Here is an 11869-nt window from a genome sequence, read left to right on the forward strand (position 1 = left end):
CAACGTAACTGGGTGATTATAAAGGTGCTCTACAGGTGTTTCCGAAGGTACATGTTGGGTTGGCATAATTCGAGATTAGGATTTGTCACTCCGATTGTCGGAGAGGTATCTCTGGGCCCTCTCGGTAATACTCATCACCTAAGCCTTGCAAGCATGTAACTAATGAGTTAGTTATGAGATGACGTATTACGGAACGAGTAAAGAGACTTGCCGGTAACGAGATTGAACTAGGTATTGGATACCGACGATCAAATCTCGGGCAAGTAACATATCGATGACAAAGGGAACAAAGTATGTTGTTATGCGGTTTGACCGATAAAGATCTTCGTAGAATATGTAGGAACCAATATGGGCATCCAGGTCCCGCTATTGGTTATTGACCGAGAATGGTTTTAGGTCATGTCTACATAGTTCTCGAACCCGTAGGGTCCGCACGCTTAACGTTTCGATGACAGTTTTATTATGAGTTTATAAGTTTTGATGTACCAAAGTTTGTTCGGAGTCCCGGATGTGATCACGGACATGACGAGGAGTCTCGGAATGGTCGAGACATAAAGATTGATATATTGGACGACTATATTCGGACACCGGAAAGGTTCCGGGAGTTTTCGGAGAAAACCGGAGTGCCGGGGGGGGGGGGTTACCGGAACCCCCCGGGAGAGTTAATGGGCCACATGGGCCTAGGTGGGAAGAGAGAGGGGCGGCCAGGGTGGGCCGCACGCCCCCTCTCCCTCTGGTCCGAATTGGACTAGGAGGGGGGCGGCGCCCCCCTTTCCTTCCCCCCTCTCCCCCTTCCTTCCCCCTCCTAGTAGGAGTAGGAAAGGAGGAATCCTACTCCTACTAGGAGGAGGATTCCTCCTCCCTTGGCGCGCCCAAAGGGGCCGGCCGGCCTCCCCCTCCCTCCTCTATATATGGGGGTAGGGGGCACCCCATAGACACACAAGTTGATCTACGGATCGTTCCTTAGCCGTGTGCGGTGCCCCCTTCCACCATATTCCACCTCGGTCATATCGTTGCGGAGTTTAGGCGAAGCCCTACGCCGGTAGAACATCATCATCGTCACCACGCCGTCGTGCTGACGGAACTCATCTCCGGAGCTCGGCTGGATCGGAGGCCGGAGATCGTCATCGAGCTGAACGTGTGCTGAACTCGGAGGCTCCATACGTTCGGTGCTTGGATCGGTCGGATCGTGAAGACGTACGACTACATCAACCGCGTTGTGCTAACGCTTCCGCTTACGGTCTACGAGGGTACGTGGACGAACACTCTCCCCTCTCGTTGCTATGCCATCACCATGATCTTGCGTGTGCGTAGGAATTTTTTTGAAATTACTACGTTCCCCAACAGCTTGTGCAAGAAAATTATGGCAATTATGTCAAAGTTTTGGTGGGATGGATCACTAGGTAAGCAAGGGATGCATTGGCAATTATGGGAGAAGATGTTTGTTTCAAAACTGAGAGGAGGAATCGGATTCCGTGATTTGCAAGTGTTTAATGATGCAATGTTAGGAAAACAAGCTTGGCGCTTGTCGGACAATCTGGAAAGTCTATGTGCGCGCGTGCTGAGGGGAAGGTATTACCCTGATGGTGATATTTTGCAGGTTGGATGTCCAGCTAGTGCGTCGGCCACTTGGAGAGCCATCATATTAGGAAGAGAAGCGTTGAAAAAGGGTTAATTTGAAGGGTAGGAGATGGTCGGACGACGGAGGTGTGGCATGATAAATGAATACAAGGAACACCTACTATGCGACCAGTCTGTAACATAGGCCAGGAGGCCGTACACACTGTTTCTGACTTGTTGTTGGAGACAGGGGGCTGGAATGAAGCTGTCATTGGGAGCACTTTCATCACTTCAGATGCCAATGCTATACTCAACATGCCAATGCCGAGGGTGGCAATGGAGGAATTTTGGTCATGGGGATTTGAAAGATCCGGACTGTTTATTGTTCGCTTGGCGTATAGGCTTCTTATGGGGGCACGAGGTATTGAAGGAGAGCAACCAAGCTCCTCGCTTCAGGAACCAGAGGTTTGGAAAGCTTTGTGGAAGCTAAATGTGCAACCGAAAATCAGAATTTTCTGGTGGAGAGTTCTGAATGACTTTCTACCATCCAAAGGATAGCTTACTCGGCAACACATAGGCGACAAGGCGTTTTGTCCAATGTGTGGACATGATAATGAAACCCTATACCATGCACTAATTGCATGTGACCACGTGAAGCTTTTCTGGAGAGAGGCCACTGACTATTTTGATCTCAAGATCCCGCATCTACATCCAGTAACTTGGTAACGAGACATATTGGATACCTCCTTTCTAAGCAAGGATAGGGCATCAGTGGCAGTGTCAGTCATGTGGTCGATATGGAGCAGTAGAAATAAATATACCCACAATGAAGTGAAGTACCAGCCGGGGAAATCAATGATTTTGATCCAGGAGCTCATTCATGGACTGTATATCCCAAGTCAGAAGGGGGATGAGAGGAGGAAGGAGAAGGCCAAATGGAAACCGCCGGAGGAAGGGTGGGTTAAGATTAACACAGATGCTGCCATTGACAACATAGCTGGTGTGGCGGCAACCGGGGTGGTGTCCCGGGACCATGGTGGACGGGTTGTCGTTGCTCGCATGACAAAGATCCCACGGATGACAGATGCTTATGCGGCTGAACTGTTGGCTGTTCGAGATGCTTCAGCCTTAGCAGTAGAAAAAGGATGGCAGAAGGTGGTGATAGAAACATATTGCCAAACAATCTGTGAAGAGTGGAGGACTGGAGGCTTTCGTTCAGTTGGAGGCCACGTGCTGCGAGAGATCAGCCTTCTTCTCGCAGATTTGCAGGGGTCTGGAATCATTTATACTCGACGAGATGTTAATGAGGCTGCTCATTGGTGTGCTAAATATGGTATTTCTAGTGATTCGAGTGTAAGAGTCTTGTATGTAATCCCGTACCCTTGATTGCCATTGTGCAATCCGATGTATACCGCCAGAATGATGAATAAAGTTGCCTAGCAGGGCGGTTCTAAAAAAATACAACTTCTTCGTGTGACCACATATTTTTTCTGCAAACACTTTCGTATACTCCCTTCGTCCGAAATTATTTGTTCTTCTAGCACTAGAAGTCTAGACCCTCCTATGTTGTAGTATCAGCCTAAGTGGGATCCTCCAAACGTGGGATGGATCAAAGTTAACACCGACGGTGCGGTCGGATGTGCACAGAAGTGTGCGGCTACGGGGGGCAAGGGCCGCCAGGCTGCACCCGGCCCCGTGGTTGATGACCCGCCGATCCCTGATGGGTCGTCATCCGAGGGGAGTGACATCTCCAGTGTCGGCCTGGTGGTCTGCCCGGCCTCCTCCCCGCGCTCCCCGGTCTCCTCCCCGCCTCCGGGGATGGCCCCAGTCGGCCTGATCGGAGGGCTGCTCTCCGCCTCGTCGGCGGTCCCTGAGGGTGGGGCGTCGCCTCCTGTGGATGCCCCCCCTCCGGCTTCGCCTCCCCCCGCCACCGTCCTCTCCTCACCGCCCGTCGCGCCCCCGGCCCCGTCGTCTCCTCGGGCCCCTTCTGGGGCATGCTCTTCGGCCTCGGGTGCGCTCTCTCCCCCTCGGGTCGCTCCTCTACCCTCGACCCAGAGCTCCTTAGGCTGTGCTGGGCCGGGGCTGTTGGCCTCTCCCTCGTCGCCTCCTGGGGAGGGGGCGGCCCGGATCATCACCCCTCTGGCAGCCCAGCCTCCCCCCCCCCACGGTCCGCCGCCTACTCCCGCCGCGGCCGGTCGGCTTCCTCCCCGGTGGTGGCCTCCCGCCGGAGTGCCCGGCTGGACGCTGCCCACCCCGAGGGCCGCCCGGCGCTTCCCATCCCCGAGCGGGCTGAGCTTCGCGCTACCGCCCGCAACCTGGAGCCAGGTACGCCCTCTGCTCCCCCTCTACTTCGTCTTGCTCTTTCTCTGCTCTTGAATCTGTTCCTCTGGGCCATCTCGCCAAAGTGGCCGCCGATTCCGCGATCATCTTCCGTGGGGAGGTGGCCCCCCCCCTCGCCTAGGTGGCGGCCATCAGGGCCCGGGAGGTTCTTGACGGGAAACTGGCGGAGACCCGAGCGGCCCTGCTGTTCCCCCTGCCCCTGCGCTACCTAGGGGCTCTTCCCCCCCTCCTCGGACGCGGCAGCCGGCTCCCCCTCCCTCGGGGGCCGGGCTGGAGATCCGGGGACGCACCCGCTCCCGCACGGCGGCTCTTCGCGCGCTTAGCGCATCCTGTGTCTTGGGGTCAAGCAGCCCCCCAATGGTTCCTTGATGCGAGCCCTCTTCTGGAACATCCGCGGCTTCGGCCATGATGGCCGCCGCCGCCAGTTAGTGGAGTACATGCGAGATGAGCACATAGACATCGTGGCCGTGTAGGAGACCATGCGTCGCGACTTTGCGCTCCCTGAGCTTGACCGGCTGAGCTCTCACCTCTTTGCGTGGCACTGGCTCCCTTCTAGTGGGAGCGCGGGCCACTCGGGCGGCATCCTCTTAGGTGTGAAGGATGCCACCTTTGAGGTGGGCAGCATGGATCGGGGCGAATTCTTCGTTAGCATGGAGGTCTTCGAGAGATCGCTAAACTTCAAGTGGGAGATCATCATAGTCTATGGTCCGGCCGACCATAGTAGGTTGGCCCCCTTCCTGGAGGAGCTTCATCAGAAAATCTCGGCCGCCTCCCTCCCCGTAGTTATCGGGGGTGACTTCAATCTGCTGCGATTTGCGGAAGACAAGAATAATGGCAATGTTAGTCTTGCCCGGATGGACATGTTTAACGACTTCATTGCCGACCTTGCCCTCCGGGAGATTGATCGGGTTGGGGCCCGTTTTACTTGGACCAACCGCCAAGCCTCCCCGGCCCTCTCCGTCTTGGACAGGGTCCTAGTTTCCCCCGAGTTGGACCTCCGGTGCCCCTTAGCCTCTCTTCGTGCCATCACCCGGATTGGGTCGGATCACGTCCCCTTGCTTCTCTCCTCCGCGGACGAGCGTCCTCCGATCCCCCCTCGGTTCCGCTTTGAGACCTTCTGGCTCTCCCAGGCCGGATTCTCCGATGCCGTCAGTGCTCATTGGATCGAGGCTCGTGCCCACCCCCACCCCCGCCCTCCTTCCGCCATAGACGCGTGGCACTTCTGTGCGAAGCGTGCTCGGCAATTTATGAAGGGGTGGGGAGCCAACCTGGGCCGTGACACCAGGGAGCGTAAGAAGGCGTTGCTGACTGCGATCCAGGCCCTCGACTTTAGGGCTGACGCGGTCGGTCTCTCTCCGGACGAGTGGTTGTCCCGCTATGACCTCGAGGACCAGCTCTTCGTAATCTACACTGATGAGGAGGCCTATTGGCGTATTCGGGGCGCTCAGCGTTGGGTCTTGAAGGGTGATGCGAATACGGCTTACTTCCAGGCGATCGCCAACGGACGTCGTAGACGCAACACCATCCCCTGCCTTTGGGATGGAGCCACTCTCCTTCAGGATCCCCGGGACATCCGCGCCCATGTTGATGGTTTCTATCGTTCCCTCTTCTCCCCCGCTCCTTGGAGCGGTCTCTCTCTTGCCCTTGACTGCTGGACCGGCGCCCATCTGGTTTCTGACGAAGATAATGCATCCCTGACGGCCCCCTTCTCTGAACAGGAGGTCTGGGAGGCCATCAAGGGTATGAACCCCTCCTCGGCGCCGGGCCCTGACGGTCTTCCGGTTATCTTCTTCCAGTCCTTCTGGAACGTGATTAAACCTGAGATCTTGGCCATCTTCGAGGAATTCTTCGTGGGCTCGATTGACCTTGGCCGCCTCAACTTTGGGACCATCTCCCTCATCCCCAAGGTCCCTGGGGCGACGGACATCCGCCAGTTCCGCCCGATTACGGTCATCAACGTGATCTTCCGGATCCTGGCCAAGGGGTACGCCAATAGGGTGACCCTGCTTGCAGACCGGATTACTCACCCTAACCAATCTGTGTTCATTAAGGGCCGGTACATCCTAGATGGTGTCCTGGTCCTGCACGAGGTCCTTCATGAAGTCCAGGTCAAACACCTGAAGGCGGTCTTTCTGAAGATCGATTTTCACAAAGCCTATGACACGGTTAGCTGGTCCTTCCTTAGGGAAGTTCTTCTGTGAAAGGGCTTTGACGGCCGGTGGATCACGAGAGTCATGCAAATGGTCTCTTGCGGTCACACGGCGGTCAACATTAACGGCGAGATCGGCCCCTTCTTCCCTACCCTTTGTGGGGTGCGCCAAGGCGACCCCTTCTCCCCGTTCCTCTTCAATATGGTCGTGGATGCTTTGGCCTCCATTCTAGATAAGGCTAAAGCCACGGGCCACCTCTGTGGTATTACCCCCCATCTCTCTGGGGGCTCGGGGATCTCCATCCTCCAGTATGTCGATGACACAATCATCATGGTCGAAGGCTCGGAGATGGACATCACCAACCTCAAGTTCCTCCTCCTTTGCTTTCAACAGATGTCGGGCCTCAAGATCAACTTTGATAAGAGCGATGTTATGGTGATGGGATACTCTCCCGCTGAGTCAGTGGCCATTGCCAATAGACTCAATTGCCGCATGGGCTCGTTCCCCACTACCTACCTTGGGACGCCCATCAGTGACTCGCGCCTCTTGGCCGCCGATCTTCGCCCCTCCGTGACCAAGCTCCAGACTAGATGCAAGCCCTGGCAGGGGAGGTGGCTTTCCAAGGCGGCCCGGACTATTCTTATCAACTCCTCCCTCTCCAGCCTCCTCTTATTTCTTATGAGTTTCTACAGCCTCCACGAATCTCTCCATAAGGAGATCGCCAAAATCCAGTCCCGCTTCTATTGGGCTGGCGAGCACGGCAAGCAGAAGTATCACATGGTCAGCTGGCCTGACATCTGCAAGCCTAGGGAGCAGGGTGGATTGGGAATCATGTGCTCTAAGCGGATGAATATTGCCCTCCTATCCCGGTGGCTGTGGCGCATCTCGCAGGGTCATGGTGGCCTCTGGCTGGACATTATCCGGAATAAATACCTGCGCGGCCAACCCCTTGCCTTCTGCCAGAGGTCGGGAGGTTCTCAGTTCTGGCAGTCCCTCGTCCAGCTTCTCCCTGTGCTCCGCATTGGTACCTCTATCTCGGTAGGGTCCGGCCTCTCGACGCTCTTCTGGTTTGACCGATGGGCCGGCGACTCCCCCTTTGCGGCTCGCTTCCCCATCCTCTTCTCTATCTCTGTCGACCCCATGATTTCTGTTGATAGGGCCCTTATCGACTTAGGGCGCCTCGCTTTCCGTCGGCCATTTGGGCCTGCGGAATCCGCTGCCTGGCGTGAGCTGCTTGATTGCGTCGCTCTGCATGAGCCGTTGGTGGATGGAGCCCAAGACCGTGTGCGTTGGCACTTGGAGCCGTCGGGCCAGTTCTCTACCAAATCGCTCTACATGGCCATTGCCCCCTCCTCCGCTCCCCCCCCTCTCGATGGTGTGGTCCGTCCGTCTCCCACTGAAGATCCGCATCTTCATGTGGCAGTGGATCCGTGGACGGATCCCTTCCAGTGTGGAGGTCCGCAAGCGTAATGGCCCGGGCACTGGCATCTGCCCCCTCTGTGCCGTCCCCGAGGACTCCAACCACATCTTCTTCGCTTGCGCCTCCGCCCGGTTCCTCTGGAGCTGTTTTCGCGAGATTGTCGGGGGGAGTTGGACTCACACCAACTTCCCCGACTTATTTGCTGAACTCCAGTCGTCCCCCTCGTCCTCTCGCCACATTAGGTGGCTGGAGGTTGGGGTCCTTGCCTGGACTCTTTGGACTGTTCGCAATAAGCTTGTGATCGAGCGTACCCCTCTTCGTCGTGCTACTGACGCTCTCTACAAATTCTCGGGTTTCCTGCAGCTTTGGCGGCCGCTTAGCCGTCCCCTGGAGCGCGACGCCATCTCTGCCTTCATCGCCGATCTTCGCTCGATGGCCGTCCGTCTATCGCCGCCACCGCCGCCGGAGCCTGACTAGATCCCCTGCGCGGGTCTCGCTCTGTTTTTTCTCTTTCTTTGGGCTTGTTGAGCTGTGCCCTCAGCAGAACCTTATGACTTTGGTGTGGTACTTGGGTGTGTGTGTTTGGACCTGTTGTGGTTGTATGTCTTGTGGCGGTTTGCTTTATCTATAAAGCGGGGCGAAAGCCTTTTTCGGTATCAGATCCATTTACTATTGAATCATTGGCATGCCGAGATGGCTTGCGAATGGCTATGGAGAAGGGCTACCAAAAGGTAATACTGGAGACAGACTGCCAGATGATTGCTACGGCATGGGAGGCGGGGCAAGACCGATCCGAAGCCGGACATATCTTCAGAGAGATGAAGACGTATCTCTCAAACTTTTAGGGATTTTCTTTAGTGTTCTCTAATCGTAGTGCGAACTTTGCGGCTCATCTGTGTGCAAAGGAAGCACTGAACATGGAGTGCTGCAGCTCCTCATTTGATGTAATCCCTGCGTTCTTGATTGGCCAAGTGCAATCAGAATTTGTACCGCTTAATCAGCAATAAGATGCCTTGATGGCGGTTTAAAAAAAAGTGAGAGAGCATCCGACCCGACAAAGGACGCTGGAAATCAAATCCGAGTCGCACGTAGCCCCACGAACCCGATCTGATTTGGAACTGGACGCCGCCTACAGCTGGAAACCTTCAACATATAAATAGCAACGACGTGCCATACAGGAAAATCGCACAAACAAGGGTCAGACAACCGATCGACTAGACGAGACACACCAAACCAATGGCAGATCAAGCGATCACCGCGATGTCCGCTGAGGCGAAGCGAGCGGAATTCGAGTCTGGCACGGCGGCCGACCCGGGGAACGGCGAGCTGTGGGGCCGCTTCGTCAAGTTCGAGCTGGAGGAGGGCGGCGGAATCGAGGCCGCCCGCGCCGTCTACGAGCGACTTCTCGCCGCACTTCCCGATGGAGAGATGCACATGTGGGACTGGTTCTGGAGGGAGCGCGAGTTCGGCGACGTCGACAGCCAGCGGCGCGTGCTCCAGCGGTGGGCGCGGTGGGCGCAGGCCCAGGGAGGCGGCTTCCTCAGGTCCAAGGACGGCTGGTGGGATTACTTGGAGTTCGAGATCAACAATGGCGGCGGGGTGGAGCGCGTCCGCGCCGTCGGCGAGGCGCTCCTCGCGACCTTTCCCATGGACCCCCATGCGTACGTGATGTACATCAGGGCTCTGGCCGCTCTGTCCCGGCACGTTGAAGCCGAAGCCCTGGCACGCCGTGGCGTTAAGGAGCTGTCCGCCTTCTGTCGCGGGCATGATGAGTTCATTTGGAGGTTTATGGCCGTGTATCTGAAGAGGCTCAGGGAGAGGCGGAGCACCGCGTGGGACGAGGATATGTTCAGCGATTAGCTTCTTTTTTTGTTGAGATATGTTGAATGATATATTTTTTTAATTTGAATGATGGTTAGTCTTTTTTCAAGGGTGAATTATTAACTGTTACGAGTATATATGCACAAGTACTCCCTTGTAAAGAAAATCTCTTATACTCCATATTTCTTTACGGAGGGACTAGAAGAGATCTAAACGGTTTTCTATTTCTTTACGGAGGGAAAAATAGATTACTGCCGTGTTTACTGTCTGTCGCCTTTTTTCTCCTTCCCGATCTCAGTTTATCATCTCTATTGACAGAAAGCTAACGGAGTCTAAGAAACATTTTTTTCCTTAACCTTTCATGTTGAGTAAATAGGCAATTTCTCGATTAAATTAATCCATGAGTAAATCGCTAGCATGGCATTGACTAAGTTGATGACGTACTGACTCTGATCTAAACATGCACGTACTAAGCAAACAGTAGACAAATCTACACATACTACTAGTACTGCTAATATGAAAATAATCAGGAGCGGGATAAACGAGTTATACCCTCCAGTAGGCCACGCAGAGGCCGCGGCTTTGGTGGCAGCAGCGGCGTCCTCGGCGACCTTCTTGTCGGCTTCAGCTTTCTCGGCGGCGGCACGGTCGGCGTCGGTGGACATGGTGATGATGAAGGCGACGCGGACGTAGAGGAAGTAGACGATCGAAAGTGAGCAGTCGCGTAATCGCTGCCCAAAAACCTATTCGCCCCTTACCCCGTACAGGAACCAGAAGGGCGTGGTTTCGGAGACCTGCTCTCCCGTCGACCGTGTACGTGGCGGACGGGATGGAGTCACCGGCGGCAGCAGCAGCAAAGAAACGATGGTGGGCGTGCGCGTGAGCAGATGTGATCTGTTCGTGGCGGCTAGGGTTAGGAGACACCGCATACTTATAGGCGCAGCCGCGTGGAGAGACGTGGGCTCGACCCACGTCCGAGTCCGTGACAGCCCACGATCCGACGTCCCAGCTGTCAGAAAACTCTCCGTTAGTGACTGGCAAAAATAAGCGCGTAGGTGTGAGCTCGGCTCGGCTCAATCCCGCAACCCGCGGCGCGGCGCGTCGTGACGAGGCGTGGCGTGGCGGGCGGCGGAGGAGGAGTGCGCGAGGGCCTCTTCTCTTCTCAAGCTCCAATAGCATGTAGAAGAGAAACCCTTATAAACCACTCCAACTCTCCTTCCACTTCCGGGGTGGGACTAAACTTCCCACCACACCTAGTGCCATATAACCCACATGGGCCCTTAGAGATTTTTCAGAAATTGCAATATGGGCCTAGAGCCCATCTCAGATTTCAGCAATCCCCCACCAGATCTCGAGGGCCCATTGTGTCCTCTGTTCCAATTGCTGTTTCGATATACCAGTGTTTCAGTAAAGACCTGTTAAGGTTGAACTTCACCTAGAACAAGTGGCTACACTCCTTCACAACTGAACAATGGACTATGCCTTGAATTGTCAGTTTGGCGTAAAGAAGTTTCACTACATGTCTTACTAGTACTAGGCTGCCGAAGGCTGACCCCTCGGGTGGAGCATATAAGTCACACTCCTGGCCTATTCATGAGCTTACTAGAGATCACCCCAATCTCATAGACTGTGACCAGCAGTCGGGCTCATATATGTGTGTTCCTCCAAAGATCGCTCTGTAGGATAGCATCTTGCTTTTATAAGCTTTGGAACACATTGAGACCGTAGTCATCCTACCATACAGTATCGAGAGTATTGCATCTCCAACGGAGTGGGTTAGTATAGTTACTCTCCTCAGTTCACCACTGGCTTGTTTTCCCAGGTCCTAGTTCACGGGATCTCCGATCACATAGGTTGGATTACCACCATGGCAACTCATGTGGGTCGCATACCCATCTCTCTCGATGCATTATCTATCACAACACATGATAGCCCTTTTGTAAAGGGATCTACCAGATTCTTAGCCGTATGGACATAGTCCAACGCTATCACTCCGGAGTTTCTTAATTTTCTGACAGCTTTTAATCTCATTCTTATGTGTTTGGTGGACTTCATGTTGTCCTTTGAACTCTTCACCTTGGTGATGACAGTCTGATTGTCACAGTTCATAAGGATAGCCAGAACCGGTTTATCAACCAATGGCAAGTCCATCAAAAGATCTCGAAGCCATCTCGCTTCAACACCAGATGTGTCTAATGCCGTTAATTCTGCTTCCATTGTCGATCTCGTTAAGATCGTTTGCTTGCAAGACTTCCAGGAAACAGCGCCACCTCCAAGAATAAACATATACCCAGTTGTGGCCTTCATCTCATCAGCATCAGAGATCCAATTCGCATCACTATACCCTTCAAGTACCGACGGGTATCCGGTATAGTGAAGTCCATAGTTCATAGTACCTTTCAGATAGCGCATAACTCTCTCAACAGCATGCCAATGTACATCACCCGGTTTGGAAACAACCCGGCTCAGTTTGACCACAGCAAACGCGATGTCAGGCCTCGTTGCGCTCGCTAGGTACATCAGTGAACCAATGATTTGAGAGTATCTCAATTGATCTTTAGCCATGCCTTTGGACTTT

This window comes from Triticum dicoccoides, chromosome 7B, assembly GCF_002162155.2.
Source record: "Triticum dicoccoides isolate Atlit2015 ecotype Zavitan chromosome 7B, WEW_v2.0, whole genome shotgun sequence".
In the NCBI taxonomy this organism is placed as follows: domain Eukaryota; kingdom Viridiplantae; phylum Streptophyta; class Magnoliopsida; order Poales; family Poaceae; genus Triticum; species Triticum dicoccoides.